This window comes from Fukomys damarensis, unplaced genomic scaffold, assembly GCF_012274545.1.
Source record: "Fukomys damarensis isolate Sample0158 unplaced genomic scaffold, DMR_v1.0_HiC HiC_scaffold_2, whole genome shotgun sequence".
Lineage (NCBI taxonomy): Eukaryota > Metazoa > Chordata > Mammalia > Rodentia > Bathyergidae > Fukomys > Fukomys damarensis.
The window spans coordinates 13,266,046-13,276,887 of NW_022900914.1; the positions used below are offsets into that span (position 1 = coordinate 13,266,046).

Sequence of the window (10,842 nt, forward strand, 5' to 3'; positions counted from 1 at the left end):
TATTTATACCTTGAATACGAGGTAAAAGATTGTTCTGCTTAGTAATTTTATCCCTGATTCGTACTTATGCACGGTGAATCACTGCTTACCGCTTAAAATGTTGTGACTTAGTTTCTAGAGTTTTGTAGTAGACAGGGAAGTAATTAGCTACTGAATATTTTAATCTGATTTGTTCACTTTGGGAATACTGCAGGTGTTAAATGAATAGTATAAAAAGAGATTGCAGACTGGCCCTCTGTCCTCCAGATGTTTCAGTGAAAGGGGTGGGTGCTACACCATTTTTAAAGCAACATTTAAAATTTTGAAAATTCATATAACGGTACATTTTTCGATTATTGAAAAAAATATTCTGAGTGGTTCTACATCCCTTCATAGAACAAAACAATTTGGCTAGGCCAGACCTCATCATAACGTTAGATTTCCTTTGGGACACTAGTGTTCTAGAACATTAAATTTTTAATTTTTTTCTCATCTTCTATGTTATGTACTATCTGTAGCTGCTGTGACAACCATCTGGTACTTGTGTAAATATTGATGTAGCCTTTATCTAGCTAATATTCCCTGTACTTATATGCCATTTTTTTTGTTATCCAGTGATTAATCCAATCTCATCCTGTGTTGAATTTTTCTATGGAATATTAAGATTATTATTTTTTTTAATTTTGGAAAAAGTAGGTGCAAGAGTGAAAACTTAGGATCCATAAAAATGAATTTGAACTCTGGATTCAAATCTTTGCCATTGAATTGTTAGTATAAAGCAAATAAACAAAGTCAGACTCAGAGATGGGCAGTGGTATGGGCTGGCTGGCAAGATCAGATTCAGGAATGTCCCTCACACTTTTTAGATTTCTGCACCCGAGGGCTTGCTAAGTCCTTCACAGATAATTATAGACAAGTGTCTCTGCTCAAGAGGATCTTTGATGGGAATCTCAGCCTCCCCCCGTGAAAGACCAGGAAGCTATAATAACCCAAATGTCGACAGGTACCAGAGAAAGTGATGAGTTTAGGGGTGTCGGAGCCTTCCTAGAGCCCCCAAGTCCCAGATTAGCTCTGCAGTTTAGTCTGCTGACAGCCTCCTAATGGACTCTCGGGCTATTCGTGGAAGGGGGTCTATCCTTTTTCCCTAGAGATAATGCTTCTCCTAGAGGGTGGAGGACTTCAGAGTCTTGGTAAACTGCTCTGTAAGCGTTGATATCACGGTTACTTTGACCTCAGTAACCCAAAACTACCAACAATAGCAGAGGAACCAAAGGGCTGGTTGGACGGTTTTTCTCTTTTATTTCAGAAGGCAAATGATTCCTCAAGTGTGTTGGGAATGCAAAACAGAAGCAAAAAACATGCTGATTCCCTCTGTATGAAGGTTTGCTTGGTCCATATTTTAAGTCTTACCTGTAATTCTCACAGCCTTGGGCAAGAAATGTTTCATCGAATCAATTAATGGTTTAAAGTGGCTTGCTTAACTTTATTTTTGTGCATACATCGGTTAACTACTTCTGTTAGCAAAGACTGTTGATAGTTTCAGAAGAAATGAAGGAGTTTGTCTCTGGCAGAGATCCCTCATTTGCGATGTTGGTGGTTACCGCACCCAAGGTTTCCACTTAATTAGAAACACTGGAGAGTAATTTCATTGTGGCTGTTTCTCTGGCTGTTAATTTAGCTGATTTGAATCCATTAAGGTTTTAATGGAAACAATTTCACACTAATTAGCCAGCAGCTCCATTTGCTAGCAGTTGGTTTCAGGTAAGATGCACTGGTCTTTCGCCATGGGGCCTCCCTCTTAAAGCAAACTCCGCAAGGGCACCCAGTCCCAGCTTTGGCTGCACAGGGTATTGGAAAAACAGACCTTCGAAACTGCTTGTATTTATAATCAAAACCAGAGACTAGCCAGTGGCTGAATGCTAAAGCTGCTTGGTTTTATTTATTTTTTTATTATTATTTTTTTCCTAGCTGCATTTCCAATGACAAAATACCAAGATATTTTGTTTATTGGTTATTTCCAGGAGATCTGCCACTAAGCTAAGACAAAATCTTTACGATATTGTTTAGAATTTTTTTTTTAAAGGTGAGGCAAGTACTTTCCACTTCATTATTTTATTAAGACGTTAGTGATTTTGAAAATCTGATATTCGTGTCTACTTGCTCTTGGAGACTTTCTGTGGTTTTTCTCTTTTCCACGAGACTGTTCAAGCTGATCAGACAGCCCCTTGTTCCAAGGTACTATTTAGAAGGCGTAATGATCCATCTCAGTCGTCTCCCCAGGCCGGAAGTGGGGCTTAGTCCAGAGCAGGGAGACGGGCCTGAGCCTCCATGACCCTCACTTTCAGCAGTTCCCTTCCTCCCCGTGTAGTAACCGTATCACGCAGCCCCCGAACAAAAGCTTCGTCTACAGGGTCATGGTTACAGACAGCTGTAACCATTTTAAGCTGCAAACCAGCTGAATGGCAGATTCCGCTGAAGGGAAGGTGGGGGACACTGGCAGAGAGAACTTCACGATTGCACTGTTGGTGTCTTCCGTGTGCCCCCTCCCCTTGCCGCCGTGTCCCACGGATCTTCTCCCGCGGCAGCAAGCCCTCTCTGCACTGCTTGGCAGTGTCTGCTTTAAGAGGTGGGTCAGAGGTTGCCGGAGCTCTAATCAGCTCGGGAAATGGAGCCTGGAGCCAGCGCGCTCCTTGCAGAGGTGTGTGTGAGCCTGACAGCAGGGCAACCACAGGCCTCCGCCGGCGTCGCTTCACATGGTTTCCTTGGGGTAGGAGCTTAACTTCTCAGTTGCTGCTCTCACTGGGTCTTAACCTACATCGTCTCATTTCAGAATTCAGTGTTTACCGTTCGTAGAGCGACACAGTACGCGCCACTGTACTAGGAAAAATCTGTTCTCGTTCACTCATTCAACGACCACTTATTGAATATTTGTAAAGGGATCAGGTAGACTAGATTTTCCAAGATGACCGCATTTAAGGACATTTTGACATTTTCCTTCAGGCGATTGATTAACCATGTTAAATAGGGTCTTAATATCTGTGGTTCTTACAATTATACAAATTAGGAAGAGGAGGGCTATGGAGTCTGGGTCATGTGAGGCAAGTACAGTGAGGTGAAGAGGGAATCGATGACACATTAACCGGGCTCCAGGGAGACGGGACATCATGGAGTAAGAGGGGAGAGGGCAAAGCTGAAGGTTACTAAGGTGGGGGTCGAAATCAGAGAGACTAGGATGACATTCACGAGTAGGAGAGGAGATACTAGGGAGACAATAAGAATGAAGGAAAGTAGAAAGGCGGGTGGGACCTTCAGTGGTGCACAGGAAATGGCCAGGCCCCTGGCAGGAACCAGAGGACGGTCAGTGTTGATCCGTAGCCTCTGGGAGTTCTTACATCTGTCAGAATGGATGGTGTTGGTCCGGTAAAGCAGCGGCCAGTGAAAAGGACCTCTGGGTGAGTTAGAGCAGCCCTTCTCAAAGTCTGATGTGTGCACAAACCACGTGAGCGCTTGTAAAAATAGAATTCTGCCAATTGTAAGCCTGGGCAGGGCCTGAGCTTGACTCCCAGGTGAGGCCCATGTGCGGGCCCACGGACCACACTTTGAGTGGCTCGGAGCTAGCACGATATTCATTTGCTGTTCTTAGGCAGTGATAAGTAATAGCTGAGGAATCTAAGGCAGTGATCTGATTGTTTCTAGGTGTTTTTATTTCTCTAAATCTCATTCTAAATGCGGCAAGAAGCCAGGGCAGGGTTAAACCAGTACTTGTGTCTTTAGGCTCTAACTTCACTACTGGAAACCATGACCCTCTCCCCGGGTGGGTGTGCAACAGGCTGTCTGGGTGTCGAAAGTGTAACACATTCCCTTGGAATGGGTGTGGGGAGTCCCAGATAGGGGAAGTGAATCCCTTTACTTCTAGGAGACTCCCATTTTATTGGGGATGTAGGGGAACGGCTTTGAGCCATTGTGGATGTCAAGGAAAGAAAGATACTTGTCCAGGGGTGGCAGATCCTTCAGCCCCTCCTACCACGGTTTCTGGAGTCAGTTTGCAGCCCAGGATTGATGACCAAGATGGCAGGAGGAGAGCAGGCAGCTTGGTGGGCCTTGCAGACTATGGCCTCTCTGTCTCTGAAGCTGCTCTTCACAGATGCAAGCAGTATTTCCTGTTTGTTCCCCATTACTCCCTGAGGCCCTTCATTTCTGGGGAGACCAGCTGTGTTTTCATGCCAGCCCGCCTGGCAGCAGAGCCTGTGGCCTTTGTGTGAACCTGGAGGGCAGGGCTTCTGTTCCCCCTCCCGGGGCTGGATGAGGGGGTACACAGGCTCATCAGTCCATTTGGAGTTGTCTATTTATAAATATAACTGTCCTTCTCCAACCTAGGTTGTATCTGTCTTAATGATCAACTTAGTAGTACTTGATCTGCCATCTACCTACTAAGGAGATTTGGAGTTGCCTTTTCCTCTCGCAAGATAACCAAGCCAGGCTTGCATAGCCTGGTCCTGGCCCTCCTAATCTCACCTCTGAAGTCAGAGCTCCGGTGGCACCATATGGGCCTGGAGAAGGACTGATTATCATCCTAGACCGGCCCTAGACACAGCCCAGACCCAGTATTGTCTGTCCTGAGCATCACAGGCTGCCAGCACCTGGAGATTCAGGCACAAAGTCAGTCTTGCTGTCACATGGGACTCGTGTCTTTGCATAATGAGGCTGAGAGGCCCTCACCAGACAGCGTATCCTCTCACAGTGTAAGTGATTCTCCCACTTTGTGTGTCAGTCCCCTTTACTTTGTTATGACAAAATACCTGAAAATAACTTAAACAAGGAAAAACTTGTTTGGGCTTATGATTTCAGTGGGTTTAGTCCATAGATCCTGATTCTGTTGCTTTTAGTCTCGTGGTGAGGCAGAAGCATCCTGGCACCTGAGTCCCACACCCTAAGTTTCTATTACCTTCCAATAATACCATCAAATCATGAATTCCCTATCACCTTCCAAAAACCCACCTCCGAACATTGCTGAATTGTGGATTGAGCCTTCAGCACATGAACATTTGGGGGAAAATCCAGATGTACACTAACCAAGCCTGGGCCTCCCTGTGCTGCAGCTTTGTGGTTTTTCATGCACATGGTTGGTAAAGTCCAAGCCCAGCCACTCTGCTTAGAGGCCCCTCATGTGGGTCCCCATCGCAGTTCACCCTGGACCACCAAGGCCCTGGCATTAGAATAGGCCTGTCTCTCAAATAGTGATTTCTTTCTTCTTTAAAAAATGTTTTTATTAGTAGTAGCACAGGTTTGAAGTACATAATGGTTTATTAATTATGGAGAGTTGGTCCATGTACATAATGCATCTTAATTCTTTTACATCCCCTTCTATTCCCTGCCCTCCCTCTTCCCTCTATCTCTTGGTCAGTCAACTTCCCATTTGCAAAAGATTGAACTCTCTGTTTCCTATTATCTATCTTTTATTTTGCTCTTTAATTATTTATGCTTTGGATTTCTCGTCTAAGAGAAATTGTGATATCTGAGCTTGTGTGTTTGATTTATTTCACTTAACATTAGGGTTTCAAGGTGATCCCGTTCTTACAAATGCCTCAAATGTATCCTTCTTCATAGCAGAGTAGTACTCCACTGTGTGTAAATACCACATTTTCTTTATCCATTCATCAGTTGATGGACCTATAGGCTGCTTCCAAAATTTAGCTGTTATGAGTTGTGCTGCTACAATCATGGGTATGCGTGGATCATTATAGTATGATGTCTTTAACTCTTTTGGGAAGATACCTAGAAGGAGAATAGCTGGGTCAAAGGTATTCTGGTTTTAGTTTTTTGAGGACTCTCCATACTGATATCCATGGTGGTAATGCTAGTTTATATTCCCAATAAAAATGTGAAGTGTTTCTTTTTCCTGGAAGCCTTTCCAGCATTTGTTATGTGTTATCTTGATACCAGCCATTCTTTCTGGAATAAAATGAAATCTCAGTGTTGTTTTGATTTGCATTTCTCTAATGGCCAGTGATGCTGAGTATGTTTTCATGTATTTACTGGCCATTTGTATTTCTTCTTTTAGGAAGTGTTTAGTCATTTCAATTGCCCATTTTTCGACTGAGTCTTTTTATTTGGGGGGTCTAATATTTTCTTCTTTATATATTCTAGCTATTAGTCCTCGGCTGGAGGTGTGGTTGGCAAAACCTTTTTCCCATTCTGTGGGCTGTCTCCTCACTCTGTTGGTATTTCTTTTGCTATGTAGAGGTTTTTAAATTGGATATAGTCCTACTTGTTGGTCCTTGATGTTATTTCTTGTATAAATGAGGTTTTGTTCAGAAAATCCTTGTCTACATCTGTGTCTTTGAGAGTATCTGTCTTATCTTTTCTTAGATTAAATGTTGCTATTTAATATTTAGTTCTTAGATCTATTTAGACTTTAGTACATGATGATATGGGTCTAGATTCACTTTTCTGCTTACGGACAGCCAGTTTTCCCAGCACCCTTTATTAAAGAGGGTATCTTCCCCAGTGAAAGTTTTTGGTGCCTTTCTCAAAGATCAGATAAGTGAATGTGCCTGGGGTTCTTTCTGTATCATCTGTTCTGTTCCATTGATCCACATGTCTGTTTTTGTGGCAGTACCATGCTGTTTTTTTATTGTTGACTTTGTGATATAACTTGAATCCAAATTGTGATGCCTCTTTCTTTGCTCTTGTTACCCAGAATTGCTTTTGCTCTTCTGGGTCACCTTGTGTTCTATATGAATTTTAGAGTTGTTTCCTCTTTTAGTTCTGTGAGGAATGCTGTTGGTATTTTGATTGGAGTTGCATTACATCTGTACATCAGTTTCAGAAGTATGCATTTTGACTAAAGTATTTTGGTTCTGCCTATCCAGGAACAGGGGACACCTGGTATCTTTTCATTTTCTCATGTCCTCTTTGATCTCCTTTTTTAGAGTACTGTCATCTTCATTGTAAAGATCTTTCACTTTTGTTAGGTTAATTCCCAAGTGATTTTTTCTTGATGCATTGTGAATGGTGTTGAATTTCTACTTTACTTTTTGGTGAGTTCATCATTGGTGTACAGAAATGCTATTGATTTTTGTGTTTTGATTTTGTATCCTGCTATGTTGCTGAATTTGGTTAGTAATTCTAGAAGTCTCGATGAATTTTTTAAGGTCTTCAATGAAAAGGGTCACATCATCTGCAAATAATGATAATTTGACTTCTTCCTTTCCTGTGTGTATCCATTTTGTTTCTTTCTCTTGCTTGATTACTCTGGCTAATGTTTCAAGTACTATATTGGGCAGCAGTGGTGACAGTGAATATACTTTCTTGTTCCTTATTGCAGAAGGAAAGCTGTCAGCTTTTCTATTTAATATGATGTTGGCAGTAGGTTTGTCATGAAAGACTTTTATCAGGTTGTGATAATGTCTTTCCATACCTTTTTTCTTTAGTTTTTTTTTTTTATCGTGAATGGGTGCTGGATTTTGTCAGAGTTTTTCTGCATCTGTTGAGATGATCATGTGATTTTTGTCCTTGCTTCTCTTTATGGTGTATTACATTTATTGATATACATATGTGAAAGTATATTTGCATCCCTGGGGTGGCACCTACTTGGTGGTGATATATGATCTTTTAATGATTTGTTTCATTCTATTTGCTAGTATCTTATTGAGAATTTTTGCATCTATATCCATTAAAGAAACTGGCCTTTAGTTTTCTCCTGCTTTTTAAAATTGGGCCCTCATCTGGTTTTGGAGTCAGGGTAATGCTAGCCTCAGGAATGATTTCGGAAGTATTCCTTCCAAATGTCATTAAAGAGTTTGAGAAGTATTGGCATTAGATTGTTTTTGAAGGTCTTGTAGAATTCAGTGGTGAATCCATCAAGCCCTATGCTTTCTAGATGGTAGGTTTGTTTTTTTTCTAACTGCCTCAGTTTCATAACTTGTTACTAGATTGTTTTTATGTTTTCTTGATTCAGTTTTGTTAATTCATGTATGTCTAGGAATCTTTCCATTTCTTCAAGATTCTACAGGTTTTTTTTGCGGGGGATACCAGCGATTGAACTCGGGGCCTCTGAACCACTGAGCTAAATCCCTGGCCCAAGATTCTGCAATTTTTCATACTAGTTACTAATGATCTTCTGGATTTCAGTGCTGTCCATTGTGAATTTTGCCTTTTTCTATTCTGTTTATGTGGGTCTTTTCTTTCCTTCTTTGGGGAAGATTGGCTAAAGGCTTGTCTATGTTTTTTATTCTTTCACAGAACCAGCTGTGATGGATTGATTCTTGGTTTTTTTGTTTTGTTTTGTTTTTAGTCTCAATTTTATTGATTTGCCCCTGATCTTCTTGATTTTCTTCCTTGTACTGGGGTTGGTTTGGGCTGTTGTTGTCTCTCTCTTCTAGTATCTTTTTTTTTTTTCCATTCACAAAAGGTAGACTATGTTTATTTAGAGTCACATGCAGATGACTTACTTTGTGACTCAAGACCATAAACCATTTTCCCTCCATTTTGCACTAGGACCTACAGTTGAGACTCAGACTGGCATGAGTGCTGGCTGGGGTGCACTCATAGGTTTCCACATTGGGCCAGCTACGTCACCATCCACAGGTCGTTGTTGCTGCCTCTGAGCACAGTCTCAAAGTCCCCAGAACTCTCTTGAGTACTTGGTTATCCTGGCTCATCAAGAAGCGGCCCTGGTTCAGTCAGCTGACACCTTTCCAGATAGCACATCCTCCGCGTATGGCAACACTGTGTTGAGGGCATCCTGCTTGCCAGCCGATGCTCCCCCAACTTGCTGCAAGTCACTCGAGAGTCAGATCACCCCACTGGGGCTAAAACAGGTCTTCATGATCAGGTCAACTCCAACACACTCAGTGTCATAGTTCACTGTCAACGGTGTGAACATCACTCCCATGGCCCTTCCTGGGACAGCCACTAAACTGCTGACATGGGCCTTGATGCTCAAGCATCCACTCAAGAGACTCCTGTCCACCACAAGGTAAATGGGGCCAGGGGCCTCTGGGCGGTAGTACTCATGCATCTGCAGGGCGCTCTGTGATGTCATGGCCTGTGCATACTGGCCCGGGATGAGCGCATCTGGAGGAGCATTTTCGTGCACTTGATAAGTGTTCTCAGCATATTCCATGTCAACATCCTCCTCATCTTCTGATTCATTCATTGCACAAGCAATCAGTGACCTCCACTGAGTGCTTCTCACAGTTCTGAGCAAGGTTCCAATACTTCAGGCAGCACCCTTGTTGCATTGCTTGTAGCTGTCCAGGATGGAAACCAAAATGATGGGACAAGGCTGTGAGGGAAGGGCCCTGGGAGAGCCGGACTGGTAGGGCAGGTGCTGGAGTCTGTGCTGGGCCCAAGACCCAGGCCTGGCCCGGAGCTGCTGGTGTGGCTGTTGTTGGTCTGATGATGAGGCTGATGTTAGAGCGGGTGTGGACGAAGGAGTTGGGGCTGAGGCTGGGGCAAGAGTCAGGTCTGGGGCAGGGGCTGGAGTAGCAGGAGAAGCGCTGTGCATGCTGGAAACGTATTCATCTGGAAGAAGAGCTCTTCTAATATCTCGAGGTGCGTCATTAGGTTATTTATTTGACCTCACTGTTTTTCAAATGTGAATATCCCCACCTATAAACTTCTCTCTTTGAACGGATTTCATTGTGTCCAATAGGTTCTGTGTGTTGTACTGGAGTAGCTGACTCTAGGAATTATTTTTTTTCCTTTATTTCTTCTGTGACCCATTGAATGTTCAGAAATGTCTTATTTAATGTCTAAGTGTTTGTAAAGTATACAGTGATACTTTTTGGTTGTTGAACTTTATTTGTTCTGAATTTGTGTTCAAACACCGAAAAGTTTCAGGACCTAGCATACATATATTTGTTGTTGTTTGTTTTTTGATTTTTTGAGACAAGATCTCACTAGGCAGTCTAGATTGGTTTGAATTTGTAGTGGTCTTCCTGCCTCAGCTTCCCTTGTGCTGGGATAACAGGTATGTGCCACCATTCCTGACTATGTTTTCTGCTAGAAATAATGGAAAATCAAGTAATTGGTTCTGAGGCCCAAAAATTACATTTATGAATTCATTTTTTTCCAGGACTTTAATACATTTTGCAATGATTTCTTTTCTATAATTGTCTCACAGTTTTCTTAGTTTTATTGTTGGTATCACTAACTTTCTTTGGAGTAATGGTTATGATATTTTAAGCAAATAAGGTGCAAAAAAATGAATGTTGTAACACACTAACACGAGCATTGTATGTTGTCTGGGTGAGGGCTGCACTTAGACTGAAGCATTGCCTATTGTGTCCACTGTGAGAGGTGACACGTGACTCACTCCTGGCCCAGACAGCGTTTTTCAGGTTGGCTTTTCACTTCAACTGTTGAGCAAAGTTACAAATACCAAGCAGAGGGCCAGGATTTAGCTCAGTGGTTCTGTTGCCTGCCTCACAAGCAAAAGGTCCTGAGTTCGATCCCTGGTACCAAACAAACAAACAACAGATATCAAGCAAATCTTTCTTGAACTTTGCTGTTCAAGTACTGGAACGTTCAACCTTGGAACTGTTCAATGACTGAGGTATCACTGTATGTGTTTTCTTTCTTTTTTTTTAAATTAATGAGTGAATTAATTTATTTTTTAATTTTTTTGGTACTGGGGATTGAACTTGGGTCCTTGCACTTGCAAGGCAGGCCACCGAACCACTGAGCTAAATCCCCAGCTGTGGTTTCTTTTTTAATTGATTTCTAGTTTCAGTGCCCCGATCTGATAGAATTCATGGGATGGTTTCAATTCTTTTGTACTTACTCAAGCAGACCTTGTGGACTGATGTACTATCTATTTTGGAAACAATTCTCTATGCTACTGAAAAGAATGTGTAT

At 42.3% G+C, this 10,842-nt stretch overlaps 1 pseudogene; it reads right to left on the reverse strand.

The window, feature by feature from the left end:
- Positions 1–8,526: 8,526 nt before the first annotated feature.
- On the reverse strand, positions 8,527–9,490 carry LOC104877077 (annotated as a pseudogene).
- Positions 9,491–10,842: the final 1,352 nt, after the last annotated feature.